The sequence below is a fragment of the Planococcus citri genome, chromosome 4, assembly GCF_950023065.1.
Source record: "Planococcus citri chromosome 4, ihPlaCitr1.1, whole genome shotgun sequence".
In the NCBI taxonomy this organism is placed as follows: domain Eukaryota; kingdom Metazoa; phylum Arthropoda; class Insecta; order Hemiptera; family Pseudococcidae; genus Planococcus; species Planococcus citri.
The window spans coordinates 51,921,084-51,943,435 of record NC_088680.1 but is presented as its reverse complement, the minus strand read 5'-3'; the positions used below and the strand labels follow the sequence as shown (position 1 = coordinate 51,943,435).

The 22,352-nt window shown below is 35.3% G+C and overlaps 1 protein-coding gene across 4 annotated transcripts in view; it reads left to right on the top strand.

Annotated features, from left to right (window-relative positions):
- The window catches only part of LOC135844985 (cardioacceleratory peptide receptor-like), a 295,508-nt gene that overhangs the window by 122,013 nt on the left and 151,143 nt on the right, over window positions 1-22,352 (top strand). The window lies entirely within an intron of this gene.

Genomic DNA, 22,352 nt, shown 5'->3' with positions numbered 1-22,352 from the left:
GGCAGCGAGTTCGAACGGGGTAGAGGAGCTCGCGGCGAGTACGCCACCGCCACCGCCAAGCGACCCGGCCCCGAGTCAGCCACCGCCACCGCCGAGTCCGGTGTTACAAGAACAGCCACCGGGTATTGCCCAAGTAAACGCGCAAGAACGAGCGCGACTAGAACTGATTGAGCGAGAGGCGCAATACCGCCGCAATATCGAAGAGATGCTGTGCGAGCTTGATCAACAAGAGGCGAACGCGCAAGCGGGCTACTTGGAGCCACTGCCGGTAGAAGAGTGCTTCGTACCGGCCGAGCAGCGACCGCCACATCCCGCCCCAGTGTGGATTTTGGCTAGCTTTCAGGTGGAACCGGACGGGCAGCGATATTATCGTAACGTATGGTTCCCGGTCACTCGTGATACCCTGCAATTGGCCATGCAGAGCAGGGGAATCATTTTAGATGATAACCTTACGACGCGGGATGATTCATTTTATGAACGAGACGGAGCAGCGGGCCTGATCGGACGATACTGGCGCGAAGGAGTGGCGTTTTATGGTATTAATTCGTTTATAGTCATCGGGGATAGCTTGGCGCACGCGCTCATCAGTGAAATCATCTTCCAGAACCGTGAAGAGAAGGAGGCATGGAAAATCCACCCCATGTCTGGATCTCGAATACCGATTACGACGATAAGGAAAAATCTTCGGAGATTCGTGCTGCGGTCGCCTCAAAGGGTGATTATGTCCATTGGTCAGTACGAGACAGAAAAAGAGAAGCTTGAAGAGATCAAGAAACGCATCAGAGAGCTGTGGCAAACCATGTTTAGACATGGAACTCGCCACATCTTGATGGTACCGCCGGTAACGTGGCCGCAGTGTCCGGAAAGGAGGAACGAGTTGAGACAATTCCTACGAGAAAGCCCTGGTGATTATTTCCCAGGCAGGTACGTTTACCTCGAAGGTCTCGAAGAGGTGATAAATCGAGTCCCTCCGACAGTGTTCCGTGGACCGACTCCATATCTAAATGAGCACCAAGTAAGCGAGGCGCTCGTGCGAGTTTTCGAATATGCCAGTATAGAAAGAAGGCACGCTTACGGCCACTTGGCAAGGGAGCGCGATCCACCGCGACCTACGGACGAGCAGCGTCAATATCAAATTGATAGAAGTCATGAATTACGACGACACGACCGAGAAGCGCGCGAACACGTGGACAGAAACGCGGTAATGGAGAGATTGGCGCATGAAGTCCATGAGAGAGATCTCATAGACAGAGTGCAGGCGCAAGAGTATCGAAACCCGAATCGGAGACCGCTGCCGGAGCCGAACATGAACGTCCGAGAATTTGAACCGGCACCGAGGCCACGAGTAGCTCGGGAAGATCGAAGGTGGCAGCAGGCAGCGCCGGACAGACCAGCGGCCCAAGAACAGCGAGCAGCTCGCGGTGAGCGTATTCAGGCCATCGCGCAACAACCGAGTCGACAAAACGTACCCGAGCAGCAGCGTCAGATCCCCGAGCAGCAGCCAGAGAACCGAATGCCGCAACCAGTGGTAGCTCCAGCGATTGGCGTTGGTCTTGGGAGAGGACGGCTGGCCGAAAGAAGAGAAATCAGACGACGAGATGCTGAGATGGCTCAGCGACAAAATAACCAGAATCCGGAAAATCACCGTTGATAAAGAGCAGCGCGGTACGTGAATACATGATGTAAATAAAGATAAAATTTCGAAGAGTAGCTACCGGAAATGGTTTAAAATTCGTCTGATATAGTTCCTAGTTGAGTCAAAAAGAGTAGAAGACTGTAAATTTTGTTATTTTTATAATTTTTCGAGAATGTTGTTAGTTTATAGTTGTTTTTGTTTTCGTTTGCCAAAAGAGGAGCCAAAAGAAGAATGGGTTCTTTTTATTGTTTTTTACGAGTAGATGGAACTTGTTGTGTTTAGTTTGTTTTTTTTTGTATTTCTTTTTATTGTTTATAAAGGTATACCGAATAAAGAGAAGGTGTGCCAAATGTTGTTTGTTGGTGAATTTGTTGTTATTTGTTGTTGTGTTCCATCATTGTGAATCTTGTGCAATGTAATCGTAAAATAGGCAAACGAGTAGTTGCGTAAGGAAAGTAGAGATTTTGAATTTTGTTTTTTTTTTCCAAAATGATTTATTTCAAAGAGTAGCCAAATACGAGGTGAAAAAATGTAAAATGGAATAAAGACTTACGTGACGAATACTGAAGTTTTCATTTCGCGAACCAACGTGTTTGAACTGGCATGGTAATAACGAGTAGCTTTGAACATCAACGAGATACCTGTGAAAAGAAGTAAGAAAAGAACAAAGTACAAAGCTTTTTAGAAAAAGGGGTAAAAGAAAAGTAAAAATATTACGTCCCGTGACAGGTATCAACGAGTAAGCTGCGTAAACAACCCGAGTAGCTGGAGTTAGCGTGCGTGAACTGGTCCAGATGTGTTGAGATTTCAGCACCTGTGAAAAACAGAGTGTTAATATTTGGAGGTGGACTATGAGTAGTGAAAGAGTAGTTACCTGAGTCTGGAAGCAGTGAAACAACGAGTTGAACTCCAGTGAAAAACCTGGAACAGAGAGAAAGAAAAGAGTTGAATTATTTGAGTAGCTCACCTGAGTAGTTTCACAGGGTTCGAGTCAAGAAGAAGTTCCAGAGTTCCAGCCAAGTTCCGGTCCAGACAATGGTATGATGCATAAGATTAACATAGTGATAAAATTCGATTGTAATATTATTATTAATACAAATGTTTAGATATGTTAATCTTAAGATCGCGAAATTGTACAAAGATTCTGCAAGAGTAGCCAGATAGGGATGTAGGGCCATATAACGAGCAGGCCACATCTGGCATACGAAGCGGGGCAGGGGGAGCCCAAGTACTCTACGAGACGCTGAGTAGGCCTCTTTTAGGCTGCGTATCCAGACGGGCCCCCGAGCTATACCCAGCCGGGGCATTATGTAGAGGGTACTTGGGACTCCATGTTACCACTCTACAGTGGTAATTTGATGCCCAGGTCGGAGGCTGCACTGAACCAGGTGCAACGCCATCTGGTGGACTGGTTCAGGGAAGCTGACGGCCGAGAGTAAGTTACAGAGTTGCTTCGCAGTTTTCCAATCTTCTTCTAACGAGCAAGATAGAGCTTTTACGCTAGCTTGGAGAACGTTCATGCCTTTAAGCAGAATCTTTCGTTGTTATATGAATGGTAATGATTGTACATTGTAGCAACATGTACTATAATCTTTCATGTGCTTGAATAAATATTCAGAGTAAATTGCTTTGGCCATTTATTGCGTTTTGGTATTTATGATAGTACTGTAGTGTATGGTAGAACTGAGATAGGTATTTCTATACCTTGGTGACTTTTGGTCTAAACGGCCTTATCGAGTAAGAGCCCTCAGAGCCAGATGGTACAAGTAGTCTGAGGACTCTTAAGAGAAAGTTAGGGTTTTACCTTTACAAATGAATACAGCCATGAGCCATAGAAATAGAATAAATGCATTTTTTCCATTTTTCCTTGAATTAATGAAGGAGGTTGGAAAATTTTTTGTTTCGACATAAATTAAAGAAAATGGAATTTGCTGTTGATGGATAAGAATTTTTTTTCAATTTTGTACAGAAATTATGATTTTAACATCTATTTTAATGGTCAGATTTTTATGAGCATACCAACTTTGAATTGAAATTACGCGAAATTTTTTTCAAACACACAAGTAGGTATTTTAATGAACTGAAATGTGCAGAATTTTATCCTCTTCAAAAGGGTTTTTATAACCAAAGCACCAGCACTTACCGTTCAAGACTTATTCAAGCTCAAAGTTATAAAAAAATCACTATTTTGTGTACAAAATTGAAAAAAAAATTTATCAATCAATAGGAATAATTCTATTTTCATTAATTTATGCCCAAACAAAAATTTTTTCAACTCCCTTCATTTCCAAGAAAAATGAAAAAACTAGTACCTATTCATTTTATCCTATGCCTCTAGTTTTAAGGCTGTAACTGTAAGTACTTAATGTATTCCTGCCATTAGACTTGGAAAATTTTTACTAAAAAAAAAAATCTGGGCAAGTTTTAAAAATTTGATAATTATTTTCAAAATCATTTTTTGAATTTTTTCTCGTTTTAGGAATTGCAAACCTAAACATGATTATTGTGTACAATTGTACATTTTTCAACATTCTAAATTAATAGACTTTTAAAAAATTGAAAAATTGTACCAATATTTCCAAAATTTAGAAGAAGTATAATTAGGTATGTGTATCTGACTTTGCAATACATTGTCTAACATTTATGAATAAAAAAAATTTTTTTTCCCAATTTCTGACACGTCAAAATTTTGAAAAAAATTACAACTTCTCGACACTTTAAGAGACATTGAACTCCTTCTGTCTTTTGAAAACAAAAAAAATCATAAATTGCCAAACTTCTGTCAAACTTTTAAAAACTTGAAAAAAATTGGTACACACACTACGTAAGAAAAACTACTGATATCCCCAAAAAATTCTCCGAAAAAGAATCATACACCCCGCCCTTATTAGGGGAGAGAATGTGAAGATGCTGTAAGTACCTAAGTAGATCAGTTACCTTAAGTACCTTTGATTTGAAGTTAAACGTATTTCCTAGGAAACCAAATTATTCAAAAATTTTAGTAATAAAATGTACTGATATCACTTTGAAAACCGCCCTTCAGTTTAACCAAATTTTTAAGGCTTTTCCTCCGAAGTCAAAATAATAAGTTGGTTCTGAGACACATTTTTAACATAATTTTTAATCAAAATAAGTTCCAATTATTAATACAAAATCATCAAGTGTGTGAGTTCAACAACATAAAAATTTGTAAAAAAAAATTGGGGCGGACACAGTTCAAAATTCAGGTTAGATTAACAAACTTCTTCTAAACTCTGTGTCTGTCCGAATTTTTTTTTACAAATTTTTATGTTGTTGAACTCACACACTTGATGATTTTGTATTAATAATTGGAACTTATTTTGATTAAAAATTATGTTAAAAATGTGTCTCAGAACCAACTTATTATTTTGACTTCGGAGGAAAAGCCTTAAAAATTTGGTTAAACTGAAGGGCGGTTTTCAAAGTGATATCAGTACATTTTATTACTAAAATTTTTGAATAATTTGGTTTCCTAGGAAATACGTTTAACTTCAAATCAAAGGTACTTAAGGTAACTGATCTACTTAGGTACTTACAGCATCTTCACATTCTCTCCCCTAATAAGGGCGGGGTGTATGATTCTTTTTCGGAGAATTTTTTGGGGATTTAGACTTTTTCAAAAAATTGCAGGCTATTCAGCCAGTGAATAGCATGCTTAAAAGTAAACCAAAAGTATGTACAAAAAGTGCAGAAATTTTAGCAGAAAAATTGCTCAAACTCACTGGCAATACTATCTACCGATTAATTGTGAATTTTAAGACATTCTAATAGATAATTTTTTCAAAAAAGTTGAAAAAAAAATTTTAAAATTTCCGGCGGGTGTGGGGATTGATCCCAGGTTCCAGCGATGTGTGGCCGCTTAATTCACTCTGCCACCTCGCAGCTTAATAAATTAGAGGTTATTTTTGCATAAATGTTATCAATCTCTGGACTTAGAAAAATTTTTACTCACTAGTGCATTTTAGAAAATACTTGGTTGCTAGATTGCTTCTGTTTAGCATGCGAAAATGTACATTTTTAACGCGATAATGCACGCTTTTACACCAGTTCAAAATCACACACTGTTATGCATGCTTTTCAGCATAATTTTGTCAATAGGGTTCAGGATGTCTTCATTCCTTTTCCTATCGTGTCTCGTATATATCCTGCCATGGCTCACGTGAATCTCATTTCCACTGCAGTTACTCAGCTTTTAATATTCTTTCTCATCGTCTATGTCTTCCATACAACAGCATTGGTCTTACCAGCATATTGTAGATTCTTATTAGTTTCTGCTCTGACTCTTCTTGGAAGGATAGCTCAGTTTATCACCCCACTTACTCTCAGGAATTTGTTGATCTTAAGTTGTGCGTCGACCTCTCCTTCATAAGATAGCTTTCACCCGAGATTTTTAAAGCTTATTCTGACTTGTTCCACTGGCAGTCCATTTACATCAATTCTACTGTGTATTGGGTCTTTTCCCTCAAAGGCCATCACCTTTGTTTTTGATGACTAGATTCTCATTCCATATTCATCTGCTACTTTCTGAAGGTTGTACACCACTCTCTGCAAGTCATCTTCATTGTCAGCAAAGACCACCTGATCATCAGCGAATAACAGGGTATTGACATGAGTGTTATTGATGTCTAGCCCTTTTTGCTTGGTTTTCTGCCATTCTTTAATCATGTTGTTGAAGTAGATGTTGAATAGGCTACATGATAGGGTGAGTTGGGTTGCATTTTTTTGAAATATTGAAGTCTTACCCGCTTAAAATGTTCATTTTTGGTTCAAATGGAACCCCTTAAATTTTTATTGAAAAATATTAATATTTAGAGGTGGCGCACAAGCGTTGAATGTTGAGAGGACTTCCCACAACAGCACCGTGGGAAACGCAACAAAGTTTGACGGGGTTCATTCTGCACTACTATAATGAGAGTGTCATCCCCACTACAACTTATCAAGTGATACTAATTTTTCTTGAATTTTTAAAACAACCATAACCAAGTATTGATTATGATTTTTTGGATGTAGAATTCATTTGAACCTGAATTATTGTGGAATTTAGAAATCGAAACATTCCATTTTCACTAAGTAACAGCTTTACAATTAATAGAAGTTATAAAACATCAACTTGAAGAGCTGAATCATATAGAACAGTCATATGTCAAAGCAAATTTATCCTATGCCTACATTAACTACATTTTTTCCTACAGTTGCTGAGTAAGTAGAATAGATTACAGCCTCAAATTCACACTTTTCTTTACTTTTCAAATCTTTCATATTTCCACCTTCAATGAGCTTTGGAATTGAAAAATTGTTGTTGAATCTTTATTAATAACATCTAGAAAACCCCACCAGGGACTAGACTTACTTATCATGCATCATAGATGAGGTAATGTTTTGTAAGACTGCTTTGGTCCAACTAGGAAATGCAATGCTACATTTCCCAGTGCACAACTGTGGTAAGTTTTCGCTTAATGCGCTCGTACCTTCTCAACATTCAACTCTTCTGCGCCACCAGTAAATATTATTTTTTTTAGCTGAAATTTCATATGATGTCTATGAACACTTTTAGGGGGTAAGACTTTGAAAAAGTGAAAAAAAAATCCCATATAAAGCTGACTCACCCTACTACACGATATTGGGCATCCCTGTCTTACTCCTCTTCCTATCTTCTTTGCTTCAGACATGTTTCCGGATCTTACTCTTATTATATTATCTGTGTATATTTCTTCAATTAGATAATCGTACTATTTGTTTGTTTACTTTGATTTTCCTCCGGATTTCAAACAGCTTCTTCCTTTGTACTTGATTGTACGCCTTCTCCAAATCAACAAAGCACATGTGGGTTTCTAGGTTATACTCTCGTCTCTTCTCCATCAGCAACATTTTTGAATTTGAATGAGTTTTTAAAAATTTTAATTTTGAAAATGAAAACTAAACAGATCCTAGTGGAGCAAAAGCAGGTTTGTATTCAATTATTCCCTCCATAAAGTAATTTTGTAACTGAAAAAAATTATTTTAAAAAAAACAGAATAAGTAGATACATATTACAAATTGAAAAATATATTAAATTTTGAAAATTTGAACTACATATTTTGACACTTTTTTAATGAAAAATCGAGACTTGTCTTTTTGACAACTTTTTGGTAGCAAAGTAAAATTTTGTCAACTTTTGACGAAAAAGGAATGTTTTGGAAGAACAAAACGAGACTGATAATTTCAACAAAAGGAGTGGTTTTCTGACAGTTTCTGGTAAAAAAGCAAAACATTTACTTAGACAATTTTTTTTTTAAAGTAAAAATTCAAAATTTTTTGAAAAAATGACCATTTGTAGAAATGGAATTTTTATGTAATTGTTAGCGAGGGGAATGGATATGTCATGATTTTTTTTTTGAGGAAAAGTGACAATGTTTGGCAAGAAACGAGGCTGTTTGGAAATTTAGGCTTCCTTTGATTTTTCCGTTAGCTATAAAATTTTACTTTAGGCAACCACAAACATCTGCAAAATGGACAATTGGTAAAAAATATAACAAATAGATCTCTTGTTATAAATTTTACGACTTTTTGATCAATGTAATTGTTCACGTGCCAATACCAATAGGCAGCACTGTTTTTCTCCCTTTAAAAATCATGTCAAGTGATTTTATTACCTTGGTCAAAAAGGTAGACTTTGACTATACCTATTTTGCATTGTAACCAATTGAAAAACGATTTCGTTCATTCAAAAAACAGAACTGAATTTTCCAAGAGAATCAGAAAAGATGAATAAAATCGGAAAATTACATCCTCGTTGAAAATGATTAGTTGAAAATTAAATTACGAAAATATTCGCTCGTATTATTTACTGCGTACGTCATCTCATTACACATATAATGTGTCCATTAATCGGTAAAGGTTTCCGATTACGTACCTAGTAAATTGTGTACAAGAGACATGATGACGAAGGTTTCAGCGAATCATAATCCATTATTGAGACACAATTTTCATTCATAACTTGTCTGCATAGTACCTACCAGCTTTTTTCTCGCCCACAAAATCGTGGCAAAAGGTAAGCTACCTATCCTATCAACAACCTACGAAAGTATACCTACCTACGATCACACACGTACTAGTCTCTCCAGCTGACGAAACTTTCTACCACACGGATTTAAGTACGTATAAATTCACGCAGCGCGAAATTAATTAATAAAACGTCTAAAAACAACATCCGAGGTTAGGGCGGTTAATTAATAAAAAACATTTCGAGTTTTAGGTCTTTTTCGCGTCGACAAATCTTCGATGCATAAATTAGACGAGAAAATTGGCCAAAATTTCAGTCGAGAGGGAACGTACGAGAACGAGATCGCATTAAAGTGAATTTATTTCGCGTTTATACGTTGAAAAATTTTTCGCCCTTGATGGCTTATTTTACTCGCGAGAAAAAAAAATGGCGAATTTGATTTATTTTCTACTTACAAATCCATTATAATGGTCGTAAAAATGGACCGTCATAAATATTAAAGAGTAAATGTTTCTGTAACCGATTCTCTCCTATAATGTCAGTTTAACTACCAATTGTTCATTTCGCTAACTCAAACGTGTATAAAAAGCCACGCTGCAATGTACTTTTCTCTCTATTCACTATACGCGATTTATATGGGCCTTTTTTTTTTTCATTTTCATTCATGCCAACAGTTTGCCCCGCGGTTTCCTAACAACCGCTTGTACGAGAAGTTAAGAATACTCGTACACAAACTTCGCGCCTCATAAAACCACTATATAGTCAACCAGCGCAGCATTGTTAATAAATTTGCCTAACTGATGGCAGCAGTTTACTTCACCTTTGAATTCAATTTACGTACTAACCAAGAAGTCGAAAAGTTTTCTCTGCAAAGAATTAGCAAATACTCGAATGAGTTTTATAAAAAAAATTTCACCTATCGTTGATCTTCATTGTCGAACAAGTTCAACTTCCGCTTTACGTAGGAATAATAATTGAAAAGAATAAAGATTTCTTTACTCTTTTTAGCGCAGATTTGGAGCGAAAAAAATTCGAAAGTTATGTAATTAATTTTTTACCGGGGAAGTGTTTCGTTTGAAGAAAGAATACGACAAAATGCACCAATCAGCGTAATACTCGTAGATATTTTTCATCGTTTGAATTAATCTTTCTAAGCAGATTGTAAAATTTCATAATTCGTTGTCGTTAATTTTTATTTTTTGGTCATTTCAAAACTTGATCATGCATAAAAGTTGCAACTTTTGGAGTAAAATATCGAGTAATTAACGTGAGAGAAAAATATCGATGTAAATAAAGTCCATAAAATGAGTCAAAAATTGGGTCAAATGTTGTCAAATCAGTTTCAAAATAATTAGGTACGTTCGAGATGACACGATTGTTGTTTCATTCTTCACGTACCTAGCAAGTTTGTTCTATTTTTAATTAATTTTTTTAGTATTGAAATCGATCGGATTGGGTTTTTACGGTATCATATTACAATGATGGGCAAAGTTTCCTTATTGATATTTTTTTTGTTCGCTAATTAAATCAACTTAATTTCTTAAACTTGATAAAAAAGATGTTATGGTGATTTGATACTGTAAACTTTCTATATGGATTTTATTGCCAGAAAATGAAAGTGATTGAGTGGATATTTTTATACTCGTGAATATTTTGAACAAACTTTTTTTTTTTTTTTACCAAATATCTACTTATAATCGTCGAAGAAGGAAAGGTCTATAACCTATAACTACACAGTGAAATTTTAAAAATCGTGTTTTGTCCTAGTTTCAATTTGAAAAAGTTATAAAGCTTGAGAAATTTATCAACCTTGAAACTCCATAAATTTTCATTGCGAAAAAATTGTCATTTATATATTCTACGGAATCGAAGAGGCCATAAAACATTAAAAGTTTGTAAATCTGTAAATTGTTCAAATTTTTATGGAAAATTACCGTTTTTTGAGTAGGTTGAATGCTCGACGAAATTTTGAGAATTTTACATTTACTTGACCAACTACCCTATATTTTATCTGTATGATAGGAAGGTGGGGGGAGAGAAAACGTATTGGAAAATTTTGATCAGGTGAACCAAATTTTTTTTTATTTCAAATTTTTTTTTTTTGTTAAAAACTTCAATTTTTCTTCTGATGAAAAATTATTTTTTAAACTAGGAAAATATTTATGTACTTATTTTTTTGCGATTTGCAACTTTTCAGCCCTTGCTTCTCACCTTAAAAGTGGTCTCGGAGGATCCCTTTGTACAATCAGGGAAGGAAGAATCAAAAACCCCCAAAACAAATCTTTTTTGAGGAAAAGGGAGCAAAAAATGTTTTTTTGTAAGGGGGGAAATTGCAAAAAATTGTGTTTTTAAGCAGATTACTCCTACAATGTGGACTCATCGGAGCTACCTCTTCTGGTCTCCTCGTAGGTGATATTTAAAAATCCCTAAAAATAGGCCAAAATATTGAAAATCGCTTTCGACAATTTCAATAGATCAAGATAACCAAATTGAGTTTTCATAATATTGATTTTTTGATAATTTTTGGTGTACTTTTGGAAAATTGTCTGCCATTTTTTTTACCTCATCTTACGTAGATATACCTACTTAGAGACAGCAATTTGTTTGCCTTTGTTTCTATAAAGCTAACCGAAGACAAATTCTTACTGAAATGGCCATAAAAAATGTGAAAAAAAAGTTAGCTACTCTAAATAATTCTAACACATAAATTTTTGCTGCCAATGTAGAAGTCCGAAAATTTTATTTTTGAAGGAAACTCCGAAAACGTAAATTTTGTGGGGCAAAAGCTACACATTTTAAAAGTTGCTTTTGAAAATAAGTCTCTTCCGGAAAACGCTATCAAAAAAAAACTTCTCCCCAAAAATTGTTTTCTCGCAAAACAGGTTCTTAACTTCAACTGTCAAAAATAAAAGCTTCATTTTTTAGTAAGAAGTACAAACGACTCTAATTTTTCACCTTGAGTTTGAAAAAAGAACTGACGCCTTGTTTTAAAGGAGAGGGAGGAGGTGTGAAAATTTTTTAGGAGGCCTTCATTTTTTCTGCCCCAAGCCCACATCGGCTTTCTGCGGCACTGATGAATGCTAAATCAAAGGACGTCTTCAAAAATGCACCATCAACCAAAATTTCAGGTGCTGATGAGTATTTTTCGATTCTTGGAGAATTTTTGAAAATCAGATTTTAGGTCAATAACGCAAAAAAATCAAAATTTCACCAAATTGACCTGGGAAACTGAAATTTGGCATGTGCTTTATTTTGGAACCCACAAATCGATTGGAAGAGGGTTCGAACCATTTTGAACAGTTCTAGAGCCTCCAGCAGATTTTTAAAAAATGGAAATCTTCATAGAATTTTACCCAATGAAGTTGGCGACCCTAATTTAAAGATGCTGAGTAGATTAAATGTGGTTTCAAGCGGTTCTGGAGCCTTCAGCGATATTTTTGAAACTCCAGATTTCTAAAAAGTGCTATAAAAACGGTCCTGATCAACTTCAGCTCGTGAGAGCCAGTCTGGGGAGAGTCCAGCTGCATTTCATAATTATTTAAAGACCATTTTAAAGATAATGCAATCTTGAAAAATAAACAATGTTTACTTAGCCCCTTCAATATCCAAATCGACGAACGAATTTACACTTGTGTAATTCAGATTGCAGTATTACCAAGAGAATTACTCGACACCTGTTACAGAACACCCTGTACATACATACAAAGCTCAAACTCGCTCGTGTACCTATAAGCTTACAGCCTACCTTTACCTTCATTGTGCAACAAGAACCGACGACGTCGTAAACCGAAATTCTCGCACATTTATCAACGTTTCTTTGTATTTAAATTAATGGGTTCAATCACACCGAACGTGTTGGAAATACTGCTTCTTGGTAATTGGTATACGTAGACTTTATAGCGATGAGACAGATCGCAAAATAGTGTTTTTTTCTTCTTCTCATTTCTACCATTTTTGGACATTTTGCGAACGAAATCGAGACATTATTTCAATTCGTACGATTAATGTATTTTGGAGAAATTCTAGGTTGACAGGTATCTAAATAGCATTTTTTGCTTTTACCTAGATATACCAATTTTGTGTACTTTGAAAAGTAATTACGTTCATTGCTCGGATGAAATCTGTGTGCTTGTGTTTTGATAAGAAATCTCTTGTTCTGGGTTTTGAAATCACTACATATTCAATTTACTAATTGGTCGAACGATTAAATCATTAGGTAATTTGAAAATTGAAGAATTCCTCGGTCGTCCCTCTTTATTAAGCGAAGGTTTTGAATTCTATAACCTAAAACGTTTTGCAATTGGAATCATGGTGTTGGTTTTTCATTTCATGGTAATTCGAATTGATTTCAAGTTATCTATTTTACCCTATTTAAATGGTTTGACGTTTGAAGAAAGGCTCAGTGGTTTGAAAAACTCAAATAAATAGGTTACTTATGTTTGGGTTCGAGATGAAAAACATTTCGGACCTGACTTAAAGTGAGTAATGAGAGGAGTATTTTTTTAAGCAAATTGAATGGACGAATTGTGGAAAGAAAATGGTATTTGCAATTTTGTTTTACGTTTTCAATAAATTAAATAGGTAGGTGCCTGTTTGTTAAAGTGGTTGAAGGTGTGAATTTTCAAAGACTCGGTATCTCAATGAAAAATATATTTTTTTCAAATTTACAAAATGTTACCTACGTTGAAAAAGATGTTGGATTCGTTTGGAGAATTTCGAAAACTATAGAAAGCAACAAAATTCATCGCAAATTAAAATAAAAGCTACGTATAATTTAAAAATAGATTTTCGATTAGATTTTGGCTCGAAAACATTAGAGCAGATTTAGAGATATCAGGAAAACCAGCCCGAAGACTAGAACGTTGTTATTCGGATTAAAAACACACTTCGTCTTGCGCTAATATCGATACACCATCTACTCGTAATGGTCTAGTCTACTACGGTCAACATTTGGCTGCCTGCGTAAGGTTTTCGCAGGATTTTGGCGGTACGATGGTAAAACCACTGACAACGTTTTTCGCATTTTCCATTTCCACCAATCGTGGCAACGGACGACTCAACGATTGGGGAGTTTTTCCACGAGATAGGGCATATCGTATATCAAAAACGCGCGGCACTTAATCGCATCCACATACTAACTTGTGGAAACACTCGTATGTATACTTAAAGAATGTCGTATAATTTCGTATTGAGGGATGAATTAAAAGAAATATTGAAATAACTCGAATAGTATTTTACGAGCTGAGTATGGCGCCAAGACAGACATTAAAATGTTTTACCATCTCACGTATACACTTCTGCACGTTTAAAGTCAATTTAAAGTAGGTTCGTGAGAGATAATATAGGTCGCAGACGCAAAACTATTAGTCAAGAAGTACACGGTGGCTGAAAACTATTACTTATATTTTCTGTATATAAAAGTGCGCGGCACGCGAAGCTCATCTTCGTGCAGTCTTCATCCCTCTCACGCGTTTGCAAGATGAGGGTTTTGTATTACGAGTACCATATACCCACGAAAATAAAAAAATAAACGAATCAGGGTGACATTTCCAGCTTGTTGACCGACGTGCAATCGTGTTGGTTTAATTGTGCAATCGCATCTTTCTATGTAGTTTCTTCGTGATAAGGAGGAATTCGCTTCGATTCGGGTACACTGTGGTGGTGATGAGGAAGGATGGAAGGAGTCGGAAAATTAAAACTTCGGTGCACATTGTGTTCGTCGAGTTGGAGTTTTTCCCCAGCGCAGCGTAACGTACTAACCGCGTTGATAAAAATTCTAATCTGTTGGCGTTTTTGCTGCTTGCCGTTTTTATAGCTCGCGTTGTATTTTTAAATGAATTTTTTACGTTGGCTTTTTTCGTGGTCTAGTTGCCGAGAAATTGTTTTATCATTGTCAGATGACGTTAAGGAAAGTTATACCCGAATAAGGGCGAACATTGATCGATTTTATTTTACTTCTGTATAAAAAAAAAACACGTACGTTACTGTAACTAACAGAAACCCTTCGTAAAAAGTTCCACATATGCACAATCGAATGTTTTTATTGCCTCGATAAATTTGATTCGGGTAGAAGATTACTTTTTAATTACTTCTGATCAGCAGGATGCTAAATTTGAGAAAAAAATTTCAATTTTTTTTCAGAATGCTCTTTAGATGGATTCTATTTTAAGAGGAAATACCGAGTTGATGATTGATGCCAGTGGCGTAGCCAGGATTTTCTCAAGGAGGGGGCAAAACCAGATTTTTAGGCATGAAAAATCGAAATGAGGGGTAATTTTCTGGAAATCTATCGTGATGTGTGGTGATTTCATGAAAATGAAGGAAAAATTACTGCTCCAGCGAAGCGAGAGCGAAAATTTTTAGAAAAAATAGGCCCGAACAACGAAAAAACGTCCATTTTTGCATGTTTTCTTTCAAATTTTCGCTCGCAAGGGGGAGGCCATGGCCCCCTTCGCCCCCCTTGGCTACGCCACTGATTGATGCATATTTACTTACTCGACACTCATGGAACATTTTTACAGAACAAAAAACCAGTGAGCAAAAGAAAAATAGTTTTATTTAGTAGGTTACTCGACCACGAAAACAAAATGAGATAAAAGAATGGTTGAATATTAGTAAAGGAATTGTAATAAATTTATAGAAAAAACAACAAAATTTTGGATGTTGAAATAAATTAATTTGAGAACAAAAATCGAAATTTTGAAGATTTTACCGATCGACTACACGTTTTAAGGATAGTACCTTTAAATTTTATCTGAGAAATGGTACACTGAGAAAAATTTTTTTAGTATAAATTATCATAATTTATAGGTAGTAAACGTGCTCCACTTTTGGCATTATAGTCGAAATTACTATAACTATAGTAAATTAAATACTATATTATAGTATTTTTTATTATAATTATAGTATTTCATTTACTATAGTTATAGTAATTTCGACTATAATTCCAAAACTGGAGCACGTTTACTATAAATTTATTGTAATTTATACTATACATTTTTCTCAGTGTAGTTTCCGGATTTTGAAATTTTTTGAAAAAAATTGAGTTACTTATCTATCTATTGAACCAATCAGAATGAAACTTACGAATTTTGTTTCATTAACATTAAGGCAGTTTTTCCACAACGTATTTTATACTTATTCAAAAAACTCAATTTTAACTGGAAAAATGTTGAAAAAAAAAAGGTTGAAAAACTGGATTAAATATGTGAAAAATCAGTACCTACTTAGGCTCCACTTACTTATGCTTACCTTTTATTCTTCCAATGAAAAAAAAAAACGCCGAAAAATCTTAGGATTTTGCCAGTTTTTTCTAAATTCTAAATTCCTTTAGGAAATTTTTCCTTCACTCCCATATCTTATAAGAAATACCTATCTTTAAAACATAAAAAGAACTAATTTTTTTTAAAAACAAAAAACAAAAAAAATTATCTTATTTCATTATGGGTGACACAGTATGATTGTACAGCTTTCGACCTCCCCCCTCCCAATCTAAAAGAGATTTGTCTTATCATTTCTTAATTATGCATTTTTGTCTTCAATGGCTTTAGACACAGAAGGGGAACTTTCCGCAAAAATTTTATTCTGTTCAGCCCTCCAAGATACATTTATCTGAATTAGTTTACATTTTCAATTTCTTGCATTCCAATGTTGATTTTGACCTCTTTATTGTCTCATTTTGTAAATTTCATCACCTTGGTCTTGCCTGGGTTTATTTTCATTCCATATTTTAATCCATAGCACTGTTAATTTGGTCGATCATCTCAAACTTGAATTATCACGATTGGTTTTGGCTTGACCTCCAATCTCAGGAGTAGTATCCTCTCTGATGTTGGAATTATGGCACTGATTTTATTGTTGGTTCTGGTACCTATCAAAGCCCGGAATGATGTCATTAGTGATGTAGTTATAACAATTATTGCATCACTTAAAAGCGATACCTGTTGGTAATCGGTATCGCAATAAAATGAAACCCAAACCTGTTAGTTGTTACAATCGGTTTTTATAAAACAATTATTTCAGTATCTCATTCGCTTATGCATCAGCAACATCGACCATATATAATGGACGAATATTTCAACATAAAAAAACGTCGAAATTGAAGCCGACTTTTTAGATGCAGAATCCAGGAAACTTTTTGCTCATGCGCCAAACATGATGCTTATGGTGCAGGGGGAGAGAGGGATGGTTCATTGGTTCAGTGTTGCAGTTGATAACAGTTGACGTCACTCCTAACACAACCAACTCTAGTAAACAACCTGTAAAGTGGCACATGCTCGGAATGTTTCCTGGATTCTGCATCCAAAAGGTCAGCTTCATATATGCTGATTTGAAATATTTGTCCATTATACGAGTATATGGTTGACGATTGGCAAAGAAATCCTTATCTGTTGTATGAATACATGAATGGTTATGCAAGCTTATATGAGAGTATGGGGATGTGTGTGTGTGAGTCAGTATCCAAAAGCAATAGTGATACCTACAGTTTTACATATTAACGACATCAGATCGCTTCAAATAAACTTGTTAGAAAATGATGTGAATAATATGCTGATAAGAAAAACCTGTTATTAACAGTATCGTTAACAACTTTTAAGCGATGTCATTGTAACAGCTAACGACATCGTTCCAGGCTTTAGTACCTATGTGTTAATACGAGTATACCCATGCCTAGTTTGCATGTGTCTCCCAGCATAAATCATATCATAGTCTTTATCTGCCCAGTTTCTACCATTTCCAGTCCATTGCGTCTTGCTTATTCCTAATACATCAATTTGTAATCTCCTGGCTTCTGTAATTACATGAGCTAGTTTTCCAATTTGATACAAAGTTCTTATACTTATTTCAAGTTGTGACGTTGATGTTGTTCCACCTTGTTTTGATGGTGGGTTTACACCGCGGTCGCAATCAATTTTTCAGAAACAAATTCATGTTTGCAACCATGTTTCAGTTTTTTGTTTACACCAAAAGTTTCAAAACCTGTGTTTATAACATGTTGTAAACAATGTTCCAGGTTGCTGAAATTTCTGGCGACTTGAAACAATGTTTCAGAACATTTATGGTTAAGGGTGTTGGTATGGAAGATGAACAGTAATTTAGGAGTGTTTTCCTTATATTTCTTATTGTAAGGTGTATTATTTTTCATTAAAAAGCTGAAAAATCGTGTCAGCAATGCTTCTAATGCTACTTATCTACTTGATACTGCAGCAATATCATTTGAGTTCATTTTTTTTGTGATGGTTACTGATAAGCATATAACGAACAAACAAAACGCAATTTTTGATATAAGTTATAAGTACAGTAGACTTCCACTTATCCGGCTTCCGCTTATCCGGACGAAAATAAATTCTCCTTATTATCCGGACAAGCATTCACGAATTACTGACGAGTACATGGTCAAAAATTTTTGTAATCTTTATTTTTAATTTGTTTTTCTCTATTCTGTGAACAAATAAGATTTATTCTTATCACTTTTTATCAAAAATAACAAAAATACATCATCATTATCCAAAAAACAGTCATTTTCTACCAAAAATTCCACCAAAAAAATAATAAGCCGTATTATCTGGATTTTTGCTTATCTGGACCACCAAATTCCCCAGTTAGTCTGGATAAGCAGAAGTCTACTGTACCAGAAAGAGATGAGTGAACAGATGGCATTGCATAGGATTTAAATTAGAAAGTTAAACTATTCAATATGAAGAGAATTAATTAATCAGAAAATCATGAAGAGAAATGCTGATAAAAATGTTGCTGTTTCAAAATTTGGTGTAAATCAATCATGTTTCAAACATTGTTTGCTAAACATTTTGTTTCTCAACTTCCACCATGACTCCGCACATCCTTCACACCAAATCTGGCTGTCTTGGCAGATAAGGATCAGTCTGACGGAGACTTAGGGCCATTGCTGAATTGATGTCCATATAATTCTAGGAAAATGTAATGGTGGTGGTTTCCCATTGCCTTCCATCATGATTTTCTGTTGGGGTTTACTCCCTTAGCCGAATCTGCCAGTTTTTAGGCGCTGCGCGCTGGTATTCATCTTCTCGCTCTGAAGCTCTGCACTTCCCTGGGGCTGGAACGAGTGAGGTTTTGGTGTTCTGCAGCTCTTGAACTAAAAACGTTATCATGACTGGTTGCCTATTTTGTAAATTGAAGGAGGTATACATGCTCCCCAAAAGTCAAAATTTGCTAATTTTGGTAAAAAAATCATTGAAAATAAGAATGAGTTTGAATAATTTGAATACAAAAAGTGGTATTATGACAAATTGCCTATGTTCAAAATTGAAGGGGCATAGGTTGATTGAACATTTCCAAATTTGTTGTGCACTAGATTTTGATAATCTCAAATTTTCAAAATGTGTTTGCAAATTTGTTATGATGACTTTTTTTGTTTGTTCACTCAAATACTATGAGTTGGTAAAGTCACTTAAATGATTCAAACATTTCTCATTTTTGGCAAATTTTTCGAAATAGATATGAGTACCTTAGAGTCAAACCCAGAATTCTCCAAATTTTTCAAAAATGAGGTTATGATCGTTTTGGGTACAGTTAGTAGGTACGCATCGATTGCCATTCTCCGTTTTTACCTATCTGACACAATGACGCAGTCAGGGGGGTCCAAAGTACTGGGTCAGAGTCAAATTCCTTAAAATGTCCAAAATTTTCAAAAATGAGATTATGGTCGTTTTGGGTACAGTTAGTAGGTACGCATCAATTGCCATTCAACATTTTACCCCATTCGATACCATGATGGTTAGGGGATCCAAAGTACCGGGTTCGAGTCAAACTTTGAAAAAAATACTTCAAAAAAAAATTTTTTTTTATTCTAGTCGACTATAAACAACCTTGAGATACTTTCAACGGACTTGAATCTAGAATTATCCCTCATTTTATCATGCATTTTCGTGTATTTTCGATATTTTTTACAGACTTGGAGTCAAAACCAGAATTCTCCAAAATGGTATCGTGAATTACTGCTATGGAAAGACTTGAAAAAAAATTTTTTTTGTCAATTCGATTGTTACCCGAAGCACTATATATAGACGAGATCAGAAACCTGCTACTACTGATTCCCACCTTTCATCAGTTTTTTGCGTTTTTCTCAAAATGGTGAAAAGTGGAGAATTCTGGGTTTGACTCTAAAGTACTCATATACCTACTTACATAGTAAGAAAATGTCTGCATCATTAAAATGACTTCAATAACCCATGGACGAACTAAAAACGTTATTGTGAAAAATTAGTCTTCTTCAAGATATTGAAGGCATAAACACAATTCTCAAATTTTAAATCCTTAAAATTTGAAAATTTTGAATCAAGTTGGTCCTTCAGTTTTGAAGATGGGCAATTTGTTATGATAACATTTTCATGTTCGTTCACTGGCTTTGCCACCTTTCACCCGGTGGTCTAAAATATTTTGGGGGACATTCTAATATCATAGTAAGCATATCTAAATTCAATTTGTACAAATGAGGAAATTTCCAAATTTTTGTACTTGATCTCGGAATTACCTACCATTTTAAAGTGCATATGGGTCTAGTGATAGTGAGAAGAGTAGAAAATAGAGGGTCCCTCACGCATAACAACTTGACTATCTTTTCCTTGAAAAATCGTCACAATTACAGCCAACACACTGCGAGGGTGAAAGTCGAGTTAATATTAGAAAAATAGGTACCAAGAAAGCACCGATGGAGAAAATTTATACTGCTGAAAATGGAACAGAAATTGACCCAAATACAGATCAAATTTTAATTAACCTTTTGTCAACGTATAAATTACCATTTGATAGGTAAAGGTACCTATCTAGACATTAGACTTGGATAGTATTGGCTCGTGTCAGTCAAAGGTTAAATCCACTTATTCAATAGGTATACGGACAGTCGAATAAACACACCAGAATACCTAATCCTTTGAAAAAACATACCCACTCGGGATGGAAAAGATTACATCGAGATTTATTCGAAGCCAGCCAGTGATTCAAAATACGATAGTTTTCTTTATCAATTGACCAGTATTCGAGTGCAGAGTCAATAAAAAAATCCACCCGGTATCTGTTAACAGTAACACTTCAATGAATAATAATTCTTTTATCATCATCCCAACGTGTTGTTGTTTGTTGGATTATTGCGCAATCCACTTCTGTGTTTGTTATTTGTCTTGCGTTTTTCGAGGGAAAAAAAAGATGCGATTTCCACGAGACGATATGGTTAAGATATCATCGCTATAGAAAGAAAGGGATGAGACGACGAAGACGAGGAAAAGTCTCTATAGCAATAAATTCTCTACGGTTCGAATTGTCAACTCACCATTCACCATTCATCGAAAATATGCAGCGTTGTTTTGCCACAACAACAACAACACGACCACACAATGTGTAGATATATTTTGCTTTCTGCACTTCATCGTCACACATTACAAACCCGTCTCTGTATTATTATTATTCACATTAGACCAAGTAGTAGTATGTACATAAAGTGACACGAATTTCAAAGCAATTTACCGGAAAACGTTTAACCCAGTTAAAGTTCGCTTTATTTCCGCTACAATTTTTTCTACTGTTTGGATTTTTTTCCAGCGCGAATTCGTCGAAGCGCGTTTTGTTTCGCCATATCATTGTAATAGAAATACTATCATTCAAGTATTGATGTGTTTCCGCAGTAAAATCAGGCCAATTGGATGAACGAGTTGATCAGAATTGCAACTTTATAGACTAGAAGATGTAAGCTCTGTGAGGAGATTTTTTACCATAAGAAGATTCGTCGTTCGTTTATGATACACTGGAGTTTTATTTACTTTTTTTTCTCCTTTGTTGTTGCGGAAATTCCTTATTATACTTATCCACTTGGTATAATATACGATGCAGTTCGAGATTTACATCTAGGGTAGGTATAGGTACAACATGAGACGAGTGCTTTTAGTAATCAGTTTTCACCCTAAGGCTGAAATATATGTATGCTTTACATTATAGACAGACGAGTGAAAATCAAAAGATCGCAAAATACTTCCTCGACGAAACGTAAACAATAAATATTTACGGAAGTAAAATTTGCTATATTTCAGTCAACTATGTATGTACCTACCACTTAATCTTATAGCCTGGTATAGCAATGCAAAATGAATTATCGCAAATTGGTACAAAATAATGCAATAGGTAATTATATTGAGTTATAGCGAATCTGCAACTCGATTATCGTTTATTTGATAGACTCTTCCAGAGTAGGTATCCCTAAATTCATTAGAAGATGTAGCTATCCGACAGTATCATTGTAAATTGAATTAAAACCACATACCTGGTACCTACCTATGAGTGCACACGTTAAAGTGATTCTGAAAGCCACGATAATTAAATGGATCGTCATCCTACATAGGTACCTACCTACGTACCTGGCTGCTATTTTTCAATGTACTTTACATGCATCCAAATGGATTAGGTTATGGATATGTACTTGTATTAACTAATTGGATTCATTACAGCGAAAAGAAATTGATGACCTTTTAAAATCTCTACTGTAACTAACAAGAGAAATAAGTATACAGAAAAATTGAAAAAAATCATTGAAAAGTATTTACTACACGTCACCATTTCTGATGCTAGGTAACGCATTTTTCGACTTTGGGTAAGGCTTACTTTCCTTTAAAAAAGTACCTACTTACATGCATTTAATTTGATTGAATTGAGGTAGAAAGCTGACTTTTGGTTTATATGCCATTT